General features: G+C 54.2%; 1 long non-coding RNA gene across 1 annotated transcript; it reads right to left on the minus strand.

The window, feature by feature from the left end:
- Positions 1 to 708: 708 nt before the first annotated feature.
- LOC119872296 lies at positions 709 to 7,170 on the minus strand. The gene is made up of 2 exons (XR_005361467.1): positions 1,572 to 7,170; positions 709 to 916 (listed from the first exon to the last, which is right to left on the minus strand). It is a non-coding gene; the product is annotated as an uncharacterized LOC119872296 (long non-coding RNA).
- Positions 7,171 to 10,871: the final 3,701 nt, after the last annotated feature.

Consider the following 10,871-nt stretch of genomic DNA (forward strand, 5'->3'; position numbering starts at 1 on the left):
GTGCAGCAGTTTAGCACCTGCCTTTGGCCCAGGGCGCGATCCTGGAGACCCGGGATCGAATCCCACGTCGGGCTCCCGGTGCATGGAGCCTGCTTCTCCCTCTGCCTGTGTCTCTGCCTCTCTCTCTCTCTGTAAGACTATCATAAATAAATAAAAATTAAAAAAATTAATAGGTTGACGGTGAGGGCCGTGTAGGAAAAATGGGCAGTGCAGGGGGGTGGCGGGTGCACACTCAGCCGCGGCTGTGTCATGCGGGACACGTTGTCTACTTTCATGGGATACGAATGCTGGGGCCCAGTATTTCTAGAAAGAGATAGAGAAGGCAAAGAACAGCAATCCAGAATAATGAAGAGCCGCCTGTACTCAAAGGTCTGGATGCACTGTAAGGTGGTACATTTATTAAAAGATTTGTTTCTTCCCAAATGGAACAGGACGTCAAATGGTGACCCAGTGGATCTCTTAGGAGTCAAACTCCTCCCGAGGGACTTCCTTAGGGCGTCGCAGAATGGGTTGAAACACTTTTTGGGGGGAATCTTTATTTTGGTAAAGAATCATCGGGGATCAAGACTCCTGCTTAGATTTCTTCCACTTATGTAAAAGGAAAAAAATGGGATAAAAGAAGACTTGGGGGCGATATGGCCCTGCCGCTATTGTGAGATGATCGGATTGTAGCTTGAGTCGATTCTAGTAACTAAAACCAACGCTTGGTTAATAGTTGTGATAGATGTTGTTAATTGACTGCGTTTATTGGTTAATAAGTAATATTAATAACAATAAATCATCCAGTTTCACGCCTAATTTTCAGCGTCATTTAAGCCACAAATCCTGACATCTCCATTGGTAGAGGTGTCAAAATGATGTAAAGACGGAAGGGAGACGGGGTATCTGACTGATTCGCAGCAGGGACTCTTCATATCTGAAAACAAGGAGTCGGGTGAGTGTAGCAGGAGAGTTGATTTTCCAGGGGACACAAGAAAGAATGGGAGACCTTTAAGAGCACAAAACAATTCTCTCAATTCCAGCCCACGCCACCATCGTATACTGAGGGTTGGTTACTGTCGTATGAAGAGTAAGACTCTTCCCCCCCAAATTTGCTCCTCCTTCCACATTGCCTCGCTTGTCACGAGTCTACAACCTGCGCACCTGTACGGGGCAGCCCTCATCCACTCTCCAACCATTTACTTAAGCCGGAAATCTGAGAATCATCTTTGTTTCCCTCTATTTCCCTCACCCAGTCCTCTCCCTTCCGGCTGCTACATCCTAGTCCCTGAGCTGCTCTGGGGGTAATGGATTCGTCTCCTCGCAGAAAGCTCAGTAAACATGTAAACATACAAATGACCCGATTTAACGTGATCTGTGATTGACCCTTAAGAAGTGCTCCGCCAAAAATGAGGGGATGGACATAAAAAGTCCTGTCCTGTAGGCTCTTCGGATGCCCCCTCCTCCAGGACGCCCTCCAGATCCTCTTCCACCAATCAGACCGGGCCACGTGCCCCTTCTCTGAGCTCCCGAAGCAGCCTGAGCTTTCCCTTACAGAGAACTTTCAATTCCCGCTTGAACAACGGACTTACTTGTCTGAGCGCCCGCCAGTCGGGGCTTCCGTAAGCGGGTCCCCCCGCTTGGCAGAGCGCCCGGGGTGAGGCCGCAGGCCCACGAATGTTGCCCGAATGGGTGGACGATACGAGGAACGTGTTCAGAGAGCCGTGCACACCCGTGGTCAGGCCTAGGTGGAGACGGATGGAAGAGCTGCTGGTTCGGTTACGAGCAGCGGGGGCAGTGGCGCTGGAAAAGGCCTCCTTACCTGGTCTTGCACGGTAAGAGTTTCCCTGCAGATCAGGGACAGGGAAGGGTGTGACAAGCAGAGGGAACAGCACGGACAGAAGCAAGGAGGAGGGAGCACAGCCCGCACGGAAGGCAAGGAGAGGCTGGCGAACCTCCGACTGCTTTGGGGGGGCAGGGGGGGCAGATGTGGCTGGGAAGGTGGTGAGTGAGCGAGTTGTGCACGACCTGGACGGTTACCCAAGGGCCTGCGAGTGTAAAGCCACTGAAGTTTTGAAGCAGAGGAATGACACGATAAGATCTTTAAAAGAAAAACAGAAGCATCTGCTTCCTTTTTAGTACCTAAAACCCATTGATTCAACCTCCTACATTTTTATATTTCTTGGTAGTTCGTGAAAATAAAAACACAAAGGCCAGCTGAAGCAATTCGTCTTTCCTTGCCTGGTCTGAACCACGCGTACTTTTTTCTCTCTCTCCCTTGTTTTCTGGCCAATCGTTTGGCGAAGTGAGCGCATCACACAGCTGGGAAAACACGAGCTTCTCCGGTTTGTTTGGCTTCGGAGCTATGTGGGTGAGCGCGAGTCTGGGCAGCGTGTCAGCTCCTTCCTGAAAGTCTGGGTCAGGGAAGTCCACGACACAGCCTTGTTTACTCGATTTTGCTTTCAGTGTCGAGAACACTGGTTCCGAGGACTGCGAAGGTGTATGTGGTCACCGTTGGCTCCCAGGCCTGTCGTTCCTTTGAAAAGGATCCGATTGGGACAGCTGTGACCTTATTTTAATAACTCCGTGCCTTTTGAAACACCCAGATGAAAAGCGATGCGTTATTTTCCTAGTGGCTTTTGTTCCTGGCTATAACCATATGGTTTGCTGGATCCCTGGGAGCAGTTCTGCGGGACAGACTCCGCTGCACTGGCACATTTCGGTGGGGGGGGGTTGGGGCTGTCTGAAGCAACCCTCTGGCTTGGACACGTGAGGTTACGGTCAATCGACACGTGTTTACCGAACGCCTGCCACACGCCGAGCATCGCCCTGGGCCCTGGGGAGCCAAGATGCAGGACACCGTTTCCAGCAGAGTCTAGTAACTGGACAGAAAACCCAGCGAAGGTAAAGGAAAACCCTTATTTCTCTTCACGCTTCCCACAGTGCCTGTGTAGCGCCCGAGTCCAGTAATTCCTGACCCCCCAAATAGCGGCCGCATTGCACTTTTGCCCAACAAATAGTCACTAAGCACCATTGTGGAGCGACACTCTCTGCCGTGGCGGAGAGGCGAGGGGAGCGGGAGCCCAGCCTCCAGCTACTCACAGCCTGGTGGGAAGACACGCATTAAAGCCATTATTCTGCCTATAGGAATCTGAGCCTCAAGAAACCCCAGAGTAGTCCCCAAAGACGCTCTTGCCACCAGGTCCCTCCTCCGGAACCGCAGACCTCCCTGCAGAGCGGGGCAGTGGCTGGCATAAAGGAGGGATTTCTGGGACGTTGATCCAGCATCATGCCCATTCCGATTGCTTGAGGCCTTTGCCTTTTTGGTTGGAAATACTTTACTATCATTCCTGCAGGTAGTTAACGGGAGCACAAGACACTCATATATGGGGAATCAGAGGAAGAAATAACTCCATGATAGGAAAATGGTGCCCGACGAAGCCTGGAGGGTGGACCTCTAGCAAAACCCAGCAGAGCAGGTGATGTTTTATTCCTAGGCGTCTACTCAAAACCCCTGTCCCTGCGGGCATGATGAGAAACTCCAGATTCAAGGAACTGTGCCATACAGATGCAAGGGGGCACTAACCATTATTTCATGGGCGTAATCATGGACTCCAGATTCAGAAAATCATTTTGAAATGGTATCATAAAACATTTTAATTTTAAAAGTTTATTTAACCATTGTTTTTACTTCTTCCTATTCTAGACCAACCACTATCCATAAGCCCAGTTTTGTAGCTGTTTTGGTTCAAATAAATGCATTATTTGCTGAATCATTGGACTCACTCATGAGCAGTTGTGACCCAGAGAACCTTCCAAGAACAGTTGAAGGACCTTTGGAGCTAATCCTCCAGGCAGGGGAAAGAGGAGTGCTTCTGAACCTTTGCAAAGCTGATGGTTAGAGCTAAGAGATATTATGAAACCGTCAACATTTTGAAGAACTGCAAGAGAGAGGTGGGGAGGGAGTGAAGGAGAAAGTAGGGAAGAAAGAAAAAGAAGGACTGAGAGAAGAAGGAGAGGAGGGGGCGGGAAGAGGAAAACAATCAACTACACAAGAAGACATGCAGTGCTTCCCAAATCTCCCCTCTGACGTTCAAACTACAGATTCATAAAATCCTCCAGCTGGAAGGGTCAATTTCCCACTTGTAAAAGCATCAAATGTCACCTGAGCCAGTTTTTTAGCAAGAACCACAATTATTCCATGGAAACATGTCAACAGTTCTCTGCTCAATTTTATGAGCAAGAACAATGAGGCAAATTACACTCGTCTGTGTTCTCTAGATAATTGCATTTGGCTTCTTAAAATTCAGGTGTTGGTCTGTTGAGAAGAACACGCCAGTTCCTTTTTTTTTTAACTCTTGTTTCTGCCTCCGTTCACGCAAAGCCAATGTTGATGCCTTTAAGATTAATGACTGGCGCGAGGCTAGACTAGTCTCTGACCACGTTTGTTCCCGTCTTGGGTGGCGCACAAGCTGTGGGGCTTGGGTCCCGGGCGGACGCCGCACCATTTCACCTCCAGGCACTGCCCACGTCCCCTCTCTGAAGAGCAGCCCCTCCAGGATGACCTCGCCCCGCTCCTGGATAAGCAGCCCCTTCCCTGCTCTCCTGCCTCACGCTCAGCACGTCTCCACAATGCACTTACACCTTGGGTCGCTCGTGCCGCATCTGCACACACACCTGTCTCCTCGTCTCCCCGCATGCGGTGACCGGGCATCACTCCTTCTTCACATTCTTCTCACCTAGCACAATCTCTGAAAACAGCAGGTACTGCGCCAGCTGTCTACTGCTGCATTACAAACGGCTGTGAAATTCTGCAGCTTTCAACAATATTTACTACCTCATAGTTTCTGCGGTCCGGAATTCGGGTAGGGGGCCACTTAGTTGGATGCTTGTGGCTATCAGGGTCTCTCACAGGGCAGCAGTCAAGGCGTCTGCTGGGCTGCATCATCTCAAGGGTCAACTGCAGAAGTATCTGCTTCCAAGCTCACTCATGAGGCTGTTGGCAGGCCTCAGGACACTGGCTTCCAAGCTCAATCACATGCTGCCAGCAGGCTCTAGGGCCTCGTTGGCTGTTGACCGAGGATGCTATTTCCTTGCCACATGAGATTCTCCATCGAGTTACTCAAAACATGGAAGCTGGATTCCCCCAGAGCAAGGCTCCCAGGGAGGGAGACAGAGAGTGCGAGCGTTCAAGGAAGCTGGAGGAGTCAAAGTCTTTCGGTCATTGAAACTCAGACGTGACATTCCATCACTTTTGCTGTATTTTTATCTCTGAGAAGCAAGCCACCAGGTCGCGTCCCCGCTCAAGGGGCGGGGATTGCCCAAGGCCGTGAACACCAGGAGGTGGAAGTCTAGGGCCATCTTACAGGCTCGCTGCGCTGCCGCGCTCAGTTAATATGCTGAATACATGCATCTCTCTAGTCAGGACGAGCCTTTGCTTCCCTGAAGATCCGCAGCATCTGAACTCCCTATCAGCGAGCACGGCGCGGGGAGACTTTTCAGCTGAGCATATGTTCATACACACCAGTGAATTATAAGCAACTGTACGGAAACAACGCCAAATGATGGCTGCCACTCGAAAGATAATGGTTGGTCGGTGAATAAGTGAAAGAAAGGTTGGCAGAGACTAGTCCGTGTCCATCAGTATTTGTTTTCCAATGAAGGAGTCTCTCATTCTTAGCTAGGTGCGCGGGTGCTCCACTGGCGACTGCATTCCTCAATATCCCTGATTACTAGAGGGGCCATGTCACCAGCGTCTGACTAGTGGGGTGTGCATGGACCGTGGGGTAAGCATGTAGTTTCCTCCCTTCCCCCGACTGGAATACAGAGGCTTGAGTGAGGACCCTACGCACGTGGCGGGACCACCCATTAGACCACCTGCCTCTGGACTAGTGCATGAAGCTCTATCTCACCAGAGTCACTGTGCTCTAGGGTCTTATTGCAAGTGCTACTTGCCTGGTCCAGGATCTGAAGACCAAGGAAGGTGGGAAGCCCGGGGGGCTCAGTCTGTGCAGCGGCCGACTCTGGATTTCAGCTCAGGTCATGATCTCAGGGTTCTGGGATCAAGCGCCATATCCACCGACCTGCTCAGCAGAGGATATGCTTTGGGATTCTCTCCCTCGGCCCCTCCGGCTACTTGCACTCTCATGCATGCTCTCTCTCTCTCTCTAAAATAAATATCATCTTTAAAGAAAAAGCCAGGAAAAAAAATGTCTCCCTACCCCAAAGCTAGCCCATGCTTTACCCATGCTGTAGGAGGTTCCTTGAATATTTGTTAAATTGTGCCTGCGTAGGGAGTCTGGTTAATAATATCGTAATAGTAGCTCTGCACGGTGACGGACGGCAGTGAGATCATTTTGTAATAGGTAAAAATATCAAGTCACCGAGGCACACCTCAAACCCATATAATATCGCGTGTCAATTATAATTCAATTAAAAATGAATTTAAGAAAGAAAGGAGTATTTAGTTACCCTCTTTCCCCTTGGTCGGGCAAGCATAGGCTTCTTGGGTCAACTCTTGTAAAAATTCAGAGCTATGAGGCTCCTCAGAGAAGCAACCCATTACGTGGCCTTGGTTTTCAAAGCCTGAGGCAGAAAGTCGCCACAGAGAGGCATAAGGCCGAGTGGATTCTTCTCAAGGAAAATCTGTCCAGATTGAGGTTGCTTTGTTTTTCCCAAAAAGGAGAAGAGTTCTCCGCGCAGCTCCTGCAAAAGGGCCGGGTCAGCAGCTCCTCCACAGTCCCGGGGCTGTCAAGGGGGGTGGGCCGGTGGGCAGCCGCCGCCGCTGTGGGCCTTGCTCCCGGCTTCTCCGCCCTTGGGGACCGGCCAGCGCTCGACCCCAGATTGAAGGGCCCCTGCCTTCCTCTGGGGCTGGACAGCATCCATGGCCTCAGACTGCACGCGTTCGTTCTGTTTGTGTTCTTTACAGTATAGACAGGAGTCTCCGACCAACGCCATCCCCAAATGCCAAGATCCGGTGCTCACCCGCCACATCAGCTCTGCCGAGGCCAGCTCGGAGACGACAAAACCTCCTCCAAGGGCAGGAGGGGACGGGAAGGAAGTGGGATAAGCTTTCCTTGCCTGGACTGAAAATCTGTTAGTAGGACGGATGGATGCCAAGTACAGAGTCATCGGAAGATGCTGCTTTTTCACGGGAAGGTGAATTTCAGAGACCAGAAAAGAAAGCTCGGGCAAGGAACTGCATCCTGTCAAAGTCTGGAGATCCAGGTGTAGGGAGGGTTAAAGCGCCTGCTCTTCCTGGGCCTTCAAGAAGCATTTGAGGTACCTACGGAGACGGCCTTGCCCGTAATCAAAGACGATTCATGTGGAATGTTCTCCTGCTGTTGGTGTTAGAGGGAGGGAGACAGTGAGTCTGGCTGAGGGACAGCTTCACGGGAACGGACTCGAGGAACTCACCCTCGAAGGGCGATGAAACCCTCCAGGGGTCACCAGCCTACAGCGGAAGGCACGTCAGGCAGGGCGTGAGGTCTGAGGACGCGGCCGGGTCCTCGAATTCCCAGGGACACAGAAAGGTGGAATCTTAGGGTCCTGGAGTCAGGTCTTTATTTTATTTTATTTTAGCGATTTTATTTATTTATTCATGAGAGACACAGAAAGAGGGAGAAAGAGGCAGAGACACAGGCAGAGGGAGAAGCAGGGAGCCCGACGCAGGACTCGATCCCGGGACTCCAGGATCACACCCTGGGCCGAAGGCAGGCTCCAAACTGCTGAGCCACCCAGGAATCCCCAAGTTAGGTCTTTAATAAGAAAAGTAGAGATGATTTCAATTAAAAATAAGTGAAAACTAGGGACGCCTGGGTCGCTCAGTCCGTGCAGCGGTCGGCTCTTGGTTTGGGCTCGGGTCATGATCTCATGGGTCGTGGGCTCAAGCCCCACATTGGCAGCAGGCTCCGTGCTCAGCCGGGGGTCGGCCTGAGGTCCCCTCCCTCTGCCCTTCCTCCACTCGCACTTGCACGGTCTCCAACGAATAAATAAACCTTTAAAAAAAATACATGGAAAAGAGTGTTAAGGAGGTGGAAGTGTTAATGGAGCGGCTGCCAGGCCGGCCGGGGGGCTCAGAGGGCAGCCCTTGTTCGGCCCACGGTCCGGGCCTGGTGGGTCCCTACGCCTCGCCCACCTGAAGCCCCCTTGGCCGCGCCTCCCCAGGCCGTGGGTCCTCATCTGGCTCCAGCCCAGCCTGCAGGACAGGACTGTGCGTGTGGCTGCGGCGTCGGCCTGTCGCTGCCCCTCACGAAGCTCCTGTCTCCTCCTGGGCTCCTGGCGAAGGTGCTAGAGCTCCTCTGCCTCGAGGCAGGGCCTGAGCCCCTCATTCCGAGCCTGTCCTGCTGCTGCTCTGACTGCCCCCTCTGCGCCCCTAAACCCAGCTACACTGCGGGCATCGTTTCTCTCTCTTTAGGGTATTTTCCTCCAACAGTTTGGGGAAACCCCACAAGCCTCTCCATCCCTGAAGGGCCCGGCTTTGAAAACTAAGCCAGGAAGGGGCCTGCGGCTGTGCGTCCCCCCCACAGTGCCTCTCCCAGCCCCCGTCCAGACCCGTCCACTGCCTCAAAGGGGAAACACCGGGAAAGGGGAAAAAATAGGTTAATATTTAAAACATACTATGCCAGCCTGTTTCGGTGAGTAAGTAAATGAGCACGTGGCACCGGCCCAAGGTGCTTGATCCTAAACCAGTTTCAGGAAAAACCTCTTGCCCGAGTTTCCTCTCTTACCTCCGGGCCCCACAGGAGGGCTTGGAGCCCCACATCCTTCCCGCCCAGAAGCCCGAGTTGAGGGTGGAAGTGTCTTCGGTGGGGGCGCCGCCCGCCTTCCCGCAGGCCCCACGTGGGCTCAGGGCCTTCCTCCGCCGTGCCCCCGGCTGCCTGTGTTGTCCTGGTTAATACCTCACCTCCTTACGCCCTGGAACCAGTTCTTACTCAATCCGTGCGGCGAAGTGGCAGCTTTGCCACCTACCACCCAGTGACCTCGGGTGACTTACCTGACCTTGTTGTCCTCATCAGCAAAGTCGGGGTAAGAACATCCAGCTGCTGGGCTGTTGTCAGGATCGAGTAACGTGGCCTCCGTAGAGCCCGAGCTGGCAGCCGGAGCAGGCAGGGTGCCCCGTGTGCACCCCGTGTGTGCCAAGGCCCGGTGGCCGTGCGGAGCGGGCGGGGAGCTCGTGCAACCTCATCACTGCAGCAGAAGGAGTCCACCAGCCCCAGGGCGCTCACTGGAGCGCTCGAGGGGGAACCGTCCCACGGAGGGGTCGATGTGGACGCCCTCAGTAGCTGAGCACTTCGAGACGCCAACTACGAGCCTGGCGCTGTCACACACCCGATAAACGGGGCTCCCCGGAGGCCGTCGCGGACAGGAATACCGACATGGGCTAAAAGAAGTTGGTTTGCAGTGCTGTGGGGTCGTGGAGGGAAAGCCTTTGTCCGCCGAGGCCGTTCACTTCTTCACACCACCTTCACGGCCGCCTGTGGTTCCGGAAAGGACTCGAGGAGGCCGGGGACACCGGGGACACATGAGGAACTTTGCCCGGGAGCACACCCGTGAGCTCGGTCCTGAAGGCTGTCCCTAGGCTTGGCAGTGAGGACGGGGAGTCCCCGGCCCAGGGAACAGCACGGGCCGGACCACTGCCATGGGGACCAGCGGGCCCCGGACGCCAACTCTCCTGGGAAGGACAGGGTGCTCGTCCCCAGAGAGCCACACGTCTCCCGGCCTCCCTGCTTCCAGGTTTCCGTGCCGGTGGTGCTGTCTCCACAAGGCCTCCCTGACCCCCGGGGCTGTGCTGGAGCCAACACGAGCGGGCTCCTGGGACTGGATCGTTAACATTTTCAGAAAATCCGCAAGCCGGTTGGTACACACGATCATCAACGTGAATTAAATTATGCAGACTTGTGATTCATTGGATCGGATTAGAAATCAAGATTCAAGACACCCAGACTTACTGATTCCACGTTTTACCAGGGTCTGTACTCAAGGTTATCGGCACGCAGGCACCTGGGTGGTAGAAGTACCACGTGATGTTGGGCTACCGCGTGCGCTTCCTCCCAGGCTCGTGTCTGATGACGTCGCACCGCAGTGTGCACGCTTGAAGCCGGGATGCTTCCCCCGACACTTGCCGGTACAGCGCTGCGAGCCACCCGCCCCTGCCCACCGCTGGCCCCACCGAGCTCGTTTATTTTTACCTTGGAAGCTCCTGCTCTCTAACATGGGGCAAAATTCATTTAGCATCCTGCTCCTCTGTGTCATCACAGAGTCTGAGCTCCGGGAGGGCGGGGACTGTTACCTGTCACGTCCCTCACGTGGCCCCACACCCAGGGGAGCCCCTGGCACCGACTGGGCCCCGGGAAATCTGTACCGAATTAGTGTTGGTGGATGCTGGACTGCGTGGGGGAGAACGGCGGGGGCGGGCATGGGGCCGGGGCCCTCCCACCACCTTGCCTCGGCCCAGTGGGGCGCCCGACACACAGGGGACCCCCGGTCCCTCCCTCCCCTGCCTCCGTCCCTGCGGTCTCCCGGCTTGGCAAATGCCTCCTCAAGAGCCCAAGTAGGGATTTCTCTGTACTTCGCCAGATGTGGTCAGAGGCCCAAGTATTCAGCGCATGTGTCTCATCTGGGTTCCCGGTGGCCCCGGACCAGAAGCCCCAGAAGGGGGGCAAACGCGAGCTCTCAGTTGCCCCCCCCCCCCCGCCCAGTCCCACCGAACCAGAAGCTCTGATCGCCTAGTGTGTTTGGGCTGCTGTAAGGAAGGGGCCCGGCCAGGGGACTTACAAACAATAGAGGCTGGAAGGTGCCGGCGCTGTTGGGTGAGGGGCCTCCCCGGGGTCGAGGCCTCCTGTCGCACCTGCACGGGTGGAAAGAGCCGGGGGCTCTGGGGTCTCTCACGA

Source organism: Canis lupus, chromosome 6 (genome assembly GCF_011100685.1).
Source record: "Canis lupus familiaris isolate Mischka breed German Shepherd chromosome 6, alternate assembly UU_Cfam_GSD_1.0, whole genome shotgun sequence".
NCBI classification, from domain to species: domain Eukaryota; kingdom Metazoa; phylum Chordata; class Mammalia; order Carnivora; family Canidae; genus Canis; species Canis lupus.